We start from the raw sequence: 13,596 nt of genomic DNA, 5'->3' as shown, positions 1-13,596 counted from the left end.
GTAGAGGGACATGGGCCAAAAATGGGCAAGTGGGACTAGCTTAGTGATAGAAACTGGGCAGCATGGACAAGCTGGGCCGAAGGGCCTGTTTCCGTGCTGTAAACATCTCTATTCTAATCCCATTTTCCAGTACGTGGCCCGTAGCCTTGGGTGCTATGGTGTTTCCCGTGCTCATCTAAATACTGTTTCAATGTTCTGAGGCTCTCTGCCTCCACCCCCCTTTCAGGCAGCGAGTTCCAGACTCCCACCCCCGTCTGGGGAAAAGGTTTTTCCTCACACCCCCTCGAAACCTCCTGCCCCTCACCTTAAATCTCTGCCCCCTGGTCATTGACCTCTCCACCAAGGGGAAAAGTTCCTTCCCTTCCACCCTGTCCATGTCCCTCATAATCTTGTACACCTCCATTAGCTCCCCCTCAGCCTTCCCTGCTCCAGGGGAATCAACCCCAGCCTAACCAGTCTCCCTTCACAGCTGAAACGCTGCAGCCCAGGCAGCATCCTGGTGAATCTCCTCCGCACCCTCTCCAGTGCAATCACACCCTATGGCGACCAGAACAGCACACAGTACTCCAGCTGTGGCTGAATGAGCATTTTATACAGCTCCACCATAACCTCCTTGCCCTGATATTCTGTTCCTCGCTTAATTAAGGCAATAATCCCATCCGCTTCTGAACCTCCTTATCTACCTGTCCTGCTGCCTTCAGGATCTATGGACATGCTCCCCAAGGTCCCTCTGATCATCTGTATCTCCGAACACCCTGTATTCCCTTGTCTTGTCAGTCATCCCAAAATACACCACCTCACAATTTTCAGGGTTAAATTCCATTTGCCGCTGTTCTCTCCGTCTGTCCAGCCCGTCTATATCCTGTAATAGAAGGAATTAAAGAATATGAAAACACAAATAAGGAGCGGGTGTGGCCATTCAGCCCTTTAAGCTTGCACCGCCATTCATAGTTTATCTGATTGTGGCCTCACATTACCCATTGGACCCTTTGACACACTTGTCAGTCAAGAGTCTAACTAATTCATAGAATCATAGAATTTACAATGCAGAAGGAGGCCATTCGGCCCAGCGAGTCTGCACCGGGCCTTGGAAAGAGCACCCTACCCAAGCCCACGTCTCCACCCTAACCCTGTAACCCAGTAACCATTTTTGGACACTAAGGGCAATTTATCATGGCCAATCCACCTAACCTGCACGTCTTTGGACTGTGGGAGGAAACCGGAGCACCCGGAGGAAACCCACGCAGACACGGGGAGGATGTGCAGACTCCGCACGGACAGTGACCCAAGCCGGGACTCGAACCTGGGACCCTGGAGCTGTGAGGCAACTGTGCTAACCACTGTGCCACCGTGCTGCCCTAATTCAACCTTAAAAATATTCACTGGCCCTTCCTCCAACTCTCACCGGGGAGCAGAATTCCACAAACTCTTAGCCCTCTGAAAGGAACATTTTGCCTCATTTCTGTCTTAAATGGGACTCCTGTTGTTTTAAAACTGTGCCTCCCCCCCTAGTTCCCGCCAATCAGACCACATCTCAATTTTCAAAACTCCAATGAAAAGGCCCCGCCTCTCCAACCTTTTCTCATTTGATAATCTTGTCATCCCGGGAATCAGTCAAGTGAATCAAGAGTGATCTCAGTCAGTTGTTACTCCCCCAATTGCTCAGAAGGTCTCTGCCACTCTCGAGGCTTCAGAAACCACGGCTGACACTCCGACGATGGGGCATCTTTCAGGTGAGATGTTGAATGAAGCTTCAGGAACAATGCCTCGTCTTCAGCTCAGCCTCTTTACAACCTTCTTCCTGTTTAATAATTTCAGACTCAGTGACCCATTCAGCTCCTGAAATGAAATTGAAAATCGCTTATTGTCACAAGTAGGCTTCAATGAAGTTACTGTGAAAAGCCCCTAGTCACCACATTCCGGCGCCTGTTCAGGGAGGCTGTTACGGGAATTGAACCCACGCTGCTGGCCTGCCTTGGTCTGCTTTAAAAGCCAGCTATTTAGCCCTGTGCTAAACAGCCCCAGTGATATGAACAGCTCCTTGTTCATATCACAAACTCTGCCTCCATTTTGCTTCTTTTATTTTGCCAAGAGCCAGTCTGTCTTTTTCATTCAGTTAGTACTTCATGTTTAATCTGCTATGAGCAGCTGTGGATCAATGCTTTGTCCCCTGACTACACCCATTCCCACCCCCTTTCTTTTTTGTTCTATGTCATCTTTGATCAATTGCCCTTTAACCTATTCCAGGCCTTTCTTTCGTCCATACACCTCCACCCCCCCCTTCAACACCATAAAACCCACATTTCTACCTCCCTTCAGTTCCAAAGAACATTAATACAGACTCAAAACAGTTAATTCTGTTTCTGTCTCTGCACAGATGCTGTTGGGCCGACTGAGTTTTTCTAGCATTTTCTCTTCTATGTTAATCCAAGGTCCACCTTGGGTAAATAATCCAAGGAGAGCGTTGGAAAAATAGCAGGGGAGCTCTCCAAAATATTCACCTGAAACAACACGAAAAACAGACAATTGGATCAATATCGCATTGCTATTGGTGGAAACCTGCAGTGTGCACGGTGATTGCTGTGATATCTACTCTACAACAATGGCTGCTCTTCAAAGGTACTTCACTGACTGTGACGAACGTAAGGACGTCGTTTGGATGTGAAGGATATTATAAAAATGTACGTTTCTTGTAGCGGAATCCCTGTGAGCCAGCCCTGGACTTCATTCCAGGGACTCCATCGTCTATTTTGCACATTGGAGTTCACATATGTCCCACCAAATTAGATACAGAAATAACCGATCATACCGGCCTGTTCCAGGCTGAGATCAAAACTGCATTTAAAAATGTTTTCTGATTGCTGTGGTAGTGGCATAGTGGTATTGTCCGTGGACTAGTAATTGCAGAGACCCAGGGTCCTGGGTTTAACTCCCACCAGGACAGATAGTGAAATTTGAATTCAATAAAAATCTGGAATTAAAAGTCTAAAGGTGACCATGAGACCATCGTCGATTGTCGTAAAAACCCACCTGGTTCACTCATGTCCCTCAGGGAAGGAAATCTGCCATCCTTACCCGGTCTGGCCTACACGTGACTCCAGACCCACAGCAATGTGGTGGACTCTTTACTGCCCGCCCCCCCCCGCTGCTAGAATGGCCGTGCAAGCCCCTCAGTTCAAAGGCAATTAGGGATGGGCAATAAATGCTGACCCAGCAACTCCCATGTCCCAAGAACTAATAAAAAAAACATCTCTGCTGTTAAATACCCAAGCTGGAATTTATCCTATACTTTGACACAAAGTTCTCTTTACAGAGCAAAAATACAAAGAACATTAAAGCACAGGAACAGGCCCTTCGGCCCTCCAGGCCTGCGCTGACCATGCTGCCCGACTAAACTGCAATCTTCTGCACTTCCGGGGTCCGTATCCCTCTATTCCCATCCTATACCTGTAATTGTCAAGATGCCCCTTAAATGTCCCTATCGTCCCTGCTTCCACCACCTCCTCCGGTAGCGAGTTCCAGGCACCCACTACCATCTGTGTAAAAAACTTCCCTTGCACGTCTCCTCTAAACTTTGCCCCTCGCACCTTAAACCTATGCCCCCTTGTAATTGTAATCTTCCACCCTGGGGAAAAGCCTCTGACTATCCACTCTGTCCATGCCCCTCATAATTTTGTAAACTTCTATCAGGTCGCCCCTCAACTTCCGTCATTGCAGTGTAAACAATCCAAGTTTATTCAACCTCTCCTCATAGCTAACACCCTCCAGACCAGGCAACATCCTGTGTTATGGGCCAGGGATTAGAAAACTCCAAAGTATATCATGGAGTTCATCTGACCTACAACTGTTTATAGATTTTGGTTATGAGGAGTACAAGGGCCTACCTTTCAGGTGTTAGTCAACAGAGGCCTCAAGCACTTTTAATCAAAAACAAAGTTTATTCTACAAATCAGTTAACATTTTTATAAACACACACAGTAAGCATTTTTATCAACTACCAAAATAAATACACCACACAGCTACAATACTCTATGTATAATTCTTAATAAATTCCCCCTTTAACTGTTCCAATTTAATAACAAGATCCCATAAACCAGAAACCCCTTTTCAAAGGTGTGGCCCCGCACACGGCACTCAGACCTGGTTTGGATGTTCTTGTGTCCTTTCCAAAACAGCAGGTTTGAATTTCTTCCAGAAAACAATGATTTCTTTTCAAGTTATCAAGCAGTCTGGAAACAGCTTTTAAGATGCAGATAGAGACACGTCTTTCTCAACCTGTGCTGTACAAACCAGTTCAAACTCAAAGCGAAAGTAAAACCAACTCCCAGAGCCACAGCCCAGCTCCACCCACACAATGACATCAATGAAGCCATGTGATCAGACAAAAACATTTCTTAAAGGGGCAGTTCCATGACACCTGTCAACCTCCTCTGCACCCTCTCCAAAGCCGCCACATCCTTCTGGTAGTGTGGCAACCAGAATTATACGCAGTATTGCAGATGTGCCTAAATAAGCTTCTGTGCGACTGGACTAAATATCCAGAGAGTTTGATTTAAAATCTCACCTGGATAATTTGAGAATTTGAATTTAGTTTTAAAAGTCTGCGATTGGTAAAGTCACCAAAAAGTTGACAAATTATTAAAAGCCCATCTGGTTCCCAGGCACGGTTTCGGGAATGAAATCTGTCCTTACCCAGTCTGGCCTCCATGCCCTCTGAAGTGGCAACGGTTTGTATCACCACCTTCCCAGAGCTACCAAAGCGGATAGAATCCATACAGTGCAGAAAGAGGCCATTCGGCCCATCGAGTCTGCACCGACCCTTCAAATGCAGACTCCACCCATGTCTACCCGCTGTATCCCTGCAACCCCATACCCTAACCTGCACATCCCTGTGCACTAACTGGCAATTTAGCATGGCCAATCCACCTAACCTGCACATCTTTGGACTGTGGGAGGAAACCGGAGCACCCGGAGGAAACCCACGCAGACACGGGGAGAACGTGCAGACTCCGCACAGACAGTGACCCAAGCCGGAATCGAACCTGGGACCCTGGAGCTGTGAAGCAATAGTGCTAACCACTGTGCCACCGTGCCGCCACAAACTGATAGGTAAATTAAAAATAGATGTATCAGCTAGAGCTAGGAAGGCGGGTGTAAGTGAAGCGATCGCGCAACATTTAAATTTGTACGAGCTGGTAGGAAGACGGCAGTTCAGGGGGGAGTGTAGCATCGGGGACGCTTTCCTGTGGCTAATAAATGTCAGCCTCACCGGGGACGCTTACATTTTTTTGAATTATGCAATTTCAGTCCTCTTTCCCAGGATTCTGCGAATCAGTCTCTAATCACCGGGCTTCAACAGGGGATGAGGTTAAAATTGGGAACATTGCAGCAATAAAACTCAATTCAGCAAATCTTGTGGCTTGTTTCCGCCTGGTGGACACTCTGGGAAGAGCAGTTCCATTCTCCAAGCATGTCTCTTTTTGAGGTTGGCCTGTACTTTAGGAAATGCAGATGTGCAGGGTTGTTGAGCAGCTGCGCTGCATATTCCTTACTAGAAAGCTGATGCAGCAGCCGCAGCGGATAATGCAGCTAACTCTTAATCTGGGGAGGAGGCAGAGGCACAGCGATGTAGAGGCTGACACTGATAGACCTCAACTCTTCTGTCCCTAACACAACAGATATTGTATCTACAACCTGTGGAAATCATTATCATCACCCACTGTCAGACTGGATTGCCAGGATATTCTTGTTGGTATGAGAGTGGGCACATAAAGCCCACAGATCTATCGAGCATAGTTTCTTTCATTTTGTATAGATTGTCCCATGATGAGAGGCTGAGTAATTGAATCTATATTCTCTGGTGTTTATAGGAGAATGAGAGGTGATCTTATGGAAACATGCAAGATTCTGAAAGGGACTTGACGGTGCAGATGCTGAGCAATTGGTCATATTGTATAAAACGTTAAACTTCGCCCTCCACAAATGCCAGTCCTGCAGAGTTTTTCCAGTATTTATTTTCAGATTTCCCGCATCTGCGGTATTTTGGTTTTACTATTCGAGAAATTCTTTACCCTAACTGGGTAATCATAAACACGGGATCACAATCTCAGGGTAAGAGGACAGTCATTTCTGTCTGGAGACGAGAAATTTCTTCACTCTGTTTCGATCCCGGCTGATGTTCCTATCAGACAAGTCAGATCTCAGGGTGGAACCCAGTTTGACGAATCCTATTAGTTTTTGTTCAGAAACGTGGAGGGTGTCCCCTCCAAAGTAGAGTACTCGCAGAGTGCCACGTATCGACGGCCTCAGGCCATTGTCTGAGGTCCGCCGCCACCCCGACCGGCCGAGTTCCCGACGGCGCGGGACACGTGTGGTCTCATCCCTCGGGAACTCAGCCTGGCGGTTGCGAACTCGGTCCAGCGCCGTTCACAGTCGAGAGAGCCGATCCGCGGGCAGGGGGGGTCATTATTCGGGGCTGGGGGCACTGTGGTGGGGTGGTCCAGGGTACGCGAGCCGGCCGGAGGGGCGGGTCCGCGAGGCCTTCGCCATGATGCACAGCGTGGCCGCTTCAGGCCACCACCGTGCGGATGCTCGGCCACGGATCGGACAATTCTCCGGGGTGTATCGGCAGCTCGAGCCAGGCCTATGCTGCCCTCCTGCCAGCCCCCAGCAAAAGGGGAATCGGTGGCAGTTTTGCACCAGCTTTTCTGGTGTAAAACACCAGCTCGTGGACAGAATCAGAGAATCCAGCCCAACATGTGTGGATTTCTTATCAACTCCCCCAGATGCCTGTCTGACTGGAACTCAGTCTTCCCCACGAGGGATTGCAATCTCCACTCGCGAAGAACACACCTTGGAATCTTTTACCCAAGCAATGCTTTCTCCCAGATGTCTTTAAATCCAGGGTTACATCCTCCTTCTGATGTACCTCTCTCCTGGATTGCCACATGCATTCAGGCTTTGCATTGCACACATGCTCTCAGATACCCAGCTGTGTTAACAGAACCCCCACTGCTTCACAGGCCCTGAGTAAAGAGACATCAACCTTCTGGTCCCGTGGGGGGTTACCCCGGCCCCACGGCCTGTCCAGGCCCCACCCGCTGCCCTCTGTTTTCTTTAGAGTTGTAAAAGTCTCGGGCGGGATTCCCATCGGCTGACACCAGAATCGGGAACCGCAATTGGGCGGAGAATCGGTTTTGACGCCAAAATTGTGGCGGGCGTCGGTTTCACGGCAAATCACAATTCTCCAGTGCCTCGCCAGGGCGACAATGCGTTCCACTCCGCGTGTACAGTAAACGCCATTGACATATCATTAGTGAGGGCAGCATGGTGGAGCAGTGGTTAGCACTGCTGCCTCACGTCGTCGAGGTCTCATTATCTAAGGATACATAGATACAGAGAAGATAGGAGCAGGAGGAGGCCTTTTGGCCCTTCGAGCCTGCTCCGCCATTCATCACCATCATGGCGGATCATCCAACTCAATAGCCTAATCCTGCTTTCTCCCCATAGACTTTGACCCCATTCTCCCCAAGGGCTATATCCAGCCGCCTCTTGAATATATTCAAAGTTTTAGCATCAACTACTTCCTGTGGGAATGAATTCCACAGGCTCACCATTCTTTGTGTGAAGAAATGTCTCCTTATCTCTGTCCGAAATGGTTTACCCTGAATCCTCAGACTGTGACCCCCTGGTTCTGGACACACCCATCATTGGTAACATCTTCCCTGCATCTAGAGTAGGGACCCTGTCTAGTCCTGTTGGAATTTTATAAGTCTCTATGAGATCCCCCTCATTCTTCTGAACTCCAGCGAGAACAATCCTAACCTAGTCAATCTCTCCTCATATGACAGTCCCGCCATCCCTGGAATCAGTCTGGTAAACCTTCGCTGCACTCCCTCGAGAGCAAGAACATCCTTCCTCAGAGGAGACCAAAACTGCCCACAATACTCCAGGTGTGGCCTCACCAAGGCCCTGTATAATTGGCTGAAGGTACTGGACACTGCAAAGGCTCTGGGCCCTGACAATATCCCAGCAACAGTACTGAAGACTTGTGCTCCAGAACTTGCCGCACCCCTAGCCACGCTGTTCCAGTGCAGCTACAACACTGGCATCTACCCGGCAATGTGGAAAATTGTCCAGGTGTGTCCTGTACACAAGAAACAGGACAAATCCAACCCAGCCAATTACCCCCCTATCAGTCTACTCTCCATCATCAGCAAAGTGATGGAAGGGGTCATCGACAGCGCTATCAAGCGGCACTTACTCAGCAATAACCTGCTCACGGACGCTCGGTTTAGGTTCTCCCAGGGTCACTCAGCTCCTGACCTCTTTACAGCCTTGGTTCAAACATGGACAAAAGAGCTGAATGCCGGAGGTGAGGTGAGAGTGACTGCCCTCGACATCAAGGCAGCATTTGGCCGAGTGCAGCATCAAGGAGCCCGAGCTAAACTGGAGCCAATGGGAATCGGGGAAAACTCTCCGCTGGTTGGAGTCATTCCCGGCACAAAGGAAGATGGTTGTGGTGGTTGGAGATAAAGCATCTCAGCTCCAGGACATCACTGCAGGAGTTCCTCAGGGTAGTGTCCTCGGCCCAACCATCTTCAGCTGCTTCATCAATGACCTCCCTTCCATCAGAAGGTCAGAAGGGGGGATGTTTGCGACGACTGCACAATGTTCAGCACCATTCGCGACTCCTCAGATATTGAAGCAGTCCCTGTCCAAATGCAGCAAGACCTGGACAATATCCAGGCTCGGGCTGACAAGTGGCAAGTTACATTGGTGCCACATGAGTGCCAGGCGATGACCATCTCCTACAAGAGAGAATCTAACCATCGCCACTTGACATTCAATGACATTACCATCGCTGAGTCCCCCACAATCAACATCCTGGGGGTTACCATTGATCAGAAACTGAACTGGACCCAGCCACATTAATACTGTGGCTACCAGGACAGGTCAAAGACCGGGAATCCTACAACGAGTAACTCACCTCCTGACCCCCCAAAGCCTGTCCACCATCTACAAGGCACAAGTCAGGAGTGTGATGGAATACTCTCCACTTGCCTGGATGAGCGCAGCTCCAACAACACTCAAGAATCTCAACACCATCCAGGACAAAGCAGCCGCCTGATTGGCTCCCCTTCCACAAACATTCACTCCCTCCACCACTGACACACAGTAGCAGCCGTGTGTACCATCTACAAGATGCACTGCAGGAACTCACCAAGGTTCCTCAGACAGCACCTTCCAAACCCACGACCACTACCATCTAGAAGGACAAGAGCAGCAGATACCTGGGAACCCACCACCTGGAGGTTCCCCTCCGAGTCACTCACCACCCTGACTGGGAAATATATCGCCGTCCCTTCGCTGTCGCTGGGGCAACATCCTGGAACTCCTTCCCTAACAGCACAGTGGGTGTACCTACACCTCAGGGACTGCAACAGTTCAAGAAGGCAGCTCACCCCCACCTTCTGAAGGGCAACTAGGGATGGGCAATAAATGCTGGACTAACCAGTGACGCCCACATCCCATGAATTAAAAAAATTTATTTAAAAAAAAATACTCCAGCTGTGGTCTGACCCAGGCCCTGTGCAGCTGCACTAAGACATCCCTACTCCTGTACTCAAGTCCTCTTGCAATGAAGGCCAACATAACATTTGCCCTCTTAAATGCTGTTGTACCTGCATGTTTGCTTTCAATGACTGGTGTACCAGGTCCCTTTGTACACCAACATGTTCCAATCTATCACCATTTAAATAATACTCTGCCATTCTGTTTCTCTGTCCAAGTGGATAACTTCACGTGTTGCCACATTATGCTGCATTGGCCATGGATCTGCCCACTCAACTTGTCGAATTCACCTTGAAGCCTGTTTACATCCTCCTCACCACTCACATTCCCACTGAGCATTCATGCCATCATCAAACCTGGAAATATTTTACTTGGTTCCCTCATCCAATTAATTTTTATATATTGGGCCAAAACATTGATCACTGTGGTATCCCTCTGGTTAAATGCCTGTCACTCTTTAAAAAAACACATTTATTCCTGCTCTCCGTTTCCTGTCTGCTAAACAATTCTCAAATTTTAACAATGTATATATAACCCCCAATCACATGTGCTTTAATTTTACAAACTAAGCTTTCGGAAAATCTAAATACAGCACATCCACTGGTTCACCCTCATCTATTCTAATTACAGTCTCAAAAAACACCAGGAGATTTGTCAATCGTGATTTCCCTTTCATAAATCCACGTTGACTTTGTTACGACACCCTGGGCGAGCGGGGGGTCAGTTCCAGCCCCACTTGTCCCAGAGTCACAACACAAGTAATTCACCAATAATTCTCAGAAAAGAACCCAAGTCTTTGACTCTTGGCTGCCCAATAATTAGTCATCAGGCTTGTAAGTTTAAACATAAACATACAGTTTATGAACTACAATGAAATCTGTAGTAAATACAACTGGTTAATTGTTATCTAATTCCTTATGAGGGCTGGTTTAGCTCAGAGGGCTAGACAGCTGGTTTGTAATGCAGAACAAGGCTCGCAGCGCGGATTCAATTCCCGTACCAGCCTCCCCGAACAGGTGCCAGAATGTGGCAACTAGGGGCTTTTCACAGTAACTTCATACTTGCGACAATAAAAGATTATTATTATTATTATCTCCCTGTTTCAACTTGCCTCACAGACACACACTCTCAGACAAGACAGGCAAACATAGAGAGGAAGAAAGGGGTAAAAAAAGATAAGTAAAAGAGAAAAACAGTCTTTGTTTCAAATGGCTGTTTCCAGTATCCTGCTCCTATTCAAACCTTGCTTTCAGTTTGAGGGTTTTACAGTAAATTCATTCAGACCTCTGAAGTTTTAGGAATACAGCGGGCACAGCCTTTCTGGCGAGGGACAAAATGCAGGTCCTTGTCATTCTGTGTCCAGGAGTCAAACCATTATACTGGGACAGGATCTATTCAACACCTGCTACCAGGCAGAGTCCGGCCTTTTGGGCCAATTCATTGGCCCCCAGTCAATCAAACCGAGTCCCAGGCATCGCTCTCCAAGGTGCCAGCAAGACTGAAGATCCTGTTCAAACTAGCAGAGTGTTCCCTCCTGTAACTTCTCAATTCATCATTCTCTCTGTTCCTTGGCTTAAAAGACACATGTCTATTAATCACCCATGGATCAAAAATGATAACAGCAAAATAAAAGAAAGGGGAAATAAGGGAACAGGAAAGACCCTGACAACTTTGGCTAATCTCGTTGATATTTTCAAAGTGTCCTGTTATCACATCCTTTATAATAAACTCCAGCATTTTCCCTGCTGCTGATGTTATGTTAACCGGTCTGTAATTCCCTGTTTTCTCTCCCCCTCCTTTTCTAAATAGCGGGGTTACATTTACCACCCTCCAATCTGCTGGGACTGTTCCAGAATCTACAGAATTTTGGAAGGTGACATCCAAGGCATCCATTAGTTCCATGTTAACGTCCTTTCTTCCCCGAAGATGTGGATTATCACACCCTGGGGATTTATCAGTTTACAGTCCCTTCATTGATAGTGGGGAATTCAACAAGAGTAACGCCATTGAATGTCAAGGGCAGGTAATGAGATGTTCTCTTGCTGGAGATGGTCAGAGTATGGCAATTGTGTGGTGTTAATGTTATTTATCACTGATCAGCCCAAGATTGAATGTTCCACGGTCTTGCTGAGCATGGACATGAATACCTTCAGTATCTCAGGAGTGATAAATTATGCTGAACATTGTGAAATCATCAGCGAACATCCCCACGTCTGATCTTATGATGGAGGGAAGGTCATTGATGATGCAGCTGAAGATGGTTGGTCCGTCTATAACACACCCTGAGGAACTCCTGCAGCAATGCGCTGTGCAGACATGATTAACCTCCAACAATCATTTTGTGCGTGTCAAAGCAAGTGGGGAGTTTTCCCCTGATTCGTATTGACTTTTACTGGGCTCCTTGATGGAGCCCATCCAGTGGCCTTGACATCGATCATTATGAAGGGCTTCAAGAGGTTAGTCATGAGACACATCAACTTCAAACTCCCAGAATGCCTTGATTCACTGCAATTCGAATTCTGTCACAGCCAGTCCACAGCTGACGTCATCTCCCTGGACCCACACTCACCCCTGGAGCACCTCGCCAACAAGGATTCCCACATCATGGGCGAGATTCTCCCAAAACGGCGCCAATCAGACGGGCATCGCGCCGGCCCAAAGGTGCGGAATGCTCCGCATCTTTGGGGGCCGAGCCCCAACATTGAGGGGCTAGGCCGACGCCGGAGGAATTTCCGCCCCGCCAGCTAGTGGAAACGGCCTTTGTTGCCCCGCCAGCTGGCGCGGAAATGACATGTCGGGGCGGCGCATGCGCGGGAGTGTCAGCGGCCGCTGAAAGTTTCCCGCGCATGCGCAGTGGAGGGAGCCTCTTCCGCCTCCGCCATGGTGGAGACCGTGGCGGAGGCGGAAGGGAAAGAGTGCCCCCACGGCACAGGCCCGCCTGCGGATCGGTGGGCCCCGATCGCGGGCCAGGCCACCGTGGGGGCACCCCCCGGGGTCAGATCGCCCCCCCCAGGACCCCGGAGCCTGCCCACGCCGCCTTGTCCCGCCGTTCAAAAGGTGGTTTAATCCACGCCGGCGGGACAGGCAATTTTTCGGCGGGACTTCGGCCCATCCGGGCCGGAGAATCCAGCGGGGGGGCCCACCAACCAGCGCGGCCCGATTCCCGCCCGAATATCCGGTACCGGAGACTTCGGCAACCAGCGGGGGCGGGATTCACGGCAGCCCCCGGCGATTCTCCATACTGGCGGGGGGTCGGAGAATGACGCCCCAGATTCCTATTCATTGACTACAGCTCCGCCTTCAACACTATAATCCCAGCTAAGATAATATCAAAGCTCCAAGACCTAGGACTTGGCTCCTCCCTCTGCAACTGGATCTTGAACTTCCTGACCCATAGGCCACGATCAATAAGGATAACCAATAACACCTCTTCCGCGATAGCCCTGAATCCCGGGGCCCCGCAAGGCTACGTACTTAGCCCCCTACTATACTTCCTATTCACACACGACTGCATGGCAAAATTTGGCTCCAACTCCAGGGGCAGCATGGTAGCATTGTGGATAGCACAATTGCTTCACAGCTCCAGGGTCCCAGGTTCGATTCCGGCTTGGGTCACTGTCTGTGCGGAGTCTGCACGTTCTCCCCGTGTGTGCGTGGGTTTCCTCCGGGTGCTCCGGTTTCCTCCCACAGTCCAAAGAGGTGCAGGTTAGGTGGATTGGCCATGATAAATTGCCCTTAGTGCCCAAAATTGCCCTTAGTGTTGGGTGGGTTTACTGGGTTATGGGGATAGGGTGGAGGTGTTGACCTTGGGTAGGGTGCTCTTTCCAAGAGCCGGTGCAGACTCGATGGGCCGAATGGCCTCCTTCTGCACTGTAAATTCTATGATAATCTATGATGAACTCCATCTGCAAGTTTGCCGATGACACGACTGTAATGGGTCGGATTTCGAACAACGGCGAGTCAGACTACTGGAGGGAGATAGAGAGCCTGGCGGAATGGTGTAACGACAACAATCTCTCCCTC

Source organism: Scyliorhinus torazame, chromosome 15 (assembly GCF_047496885.1).
Source record: "Scyliorhinus torazame isolate Kashiwa2021f chromosome 15, sScyTor2.1, whole genome shotgun sequence".
Classification (NCBI taxonomy): domain Eukaryota; kingdom Metazoa; phylum Chordata; class Chondrichthyes; order Carcharhiniformes; family Scyliorhinidae; genus Scyliorhinus; species Scyliorhinus torazame.
The sequence above is the reverse complement of the archived record's forward strand: the minus strand, read 5'-3'. Positions refer to the sequence as shown.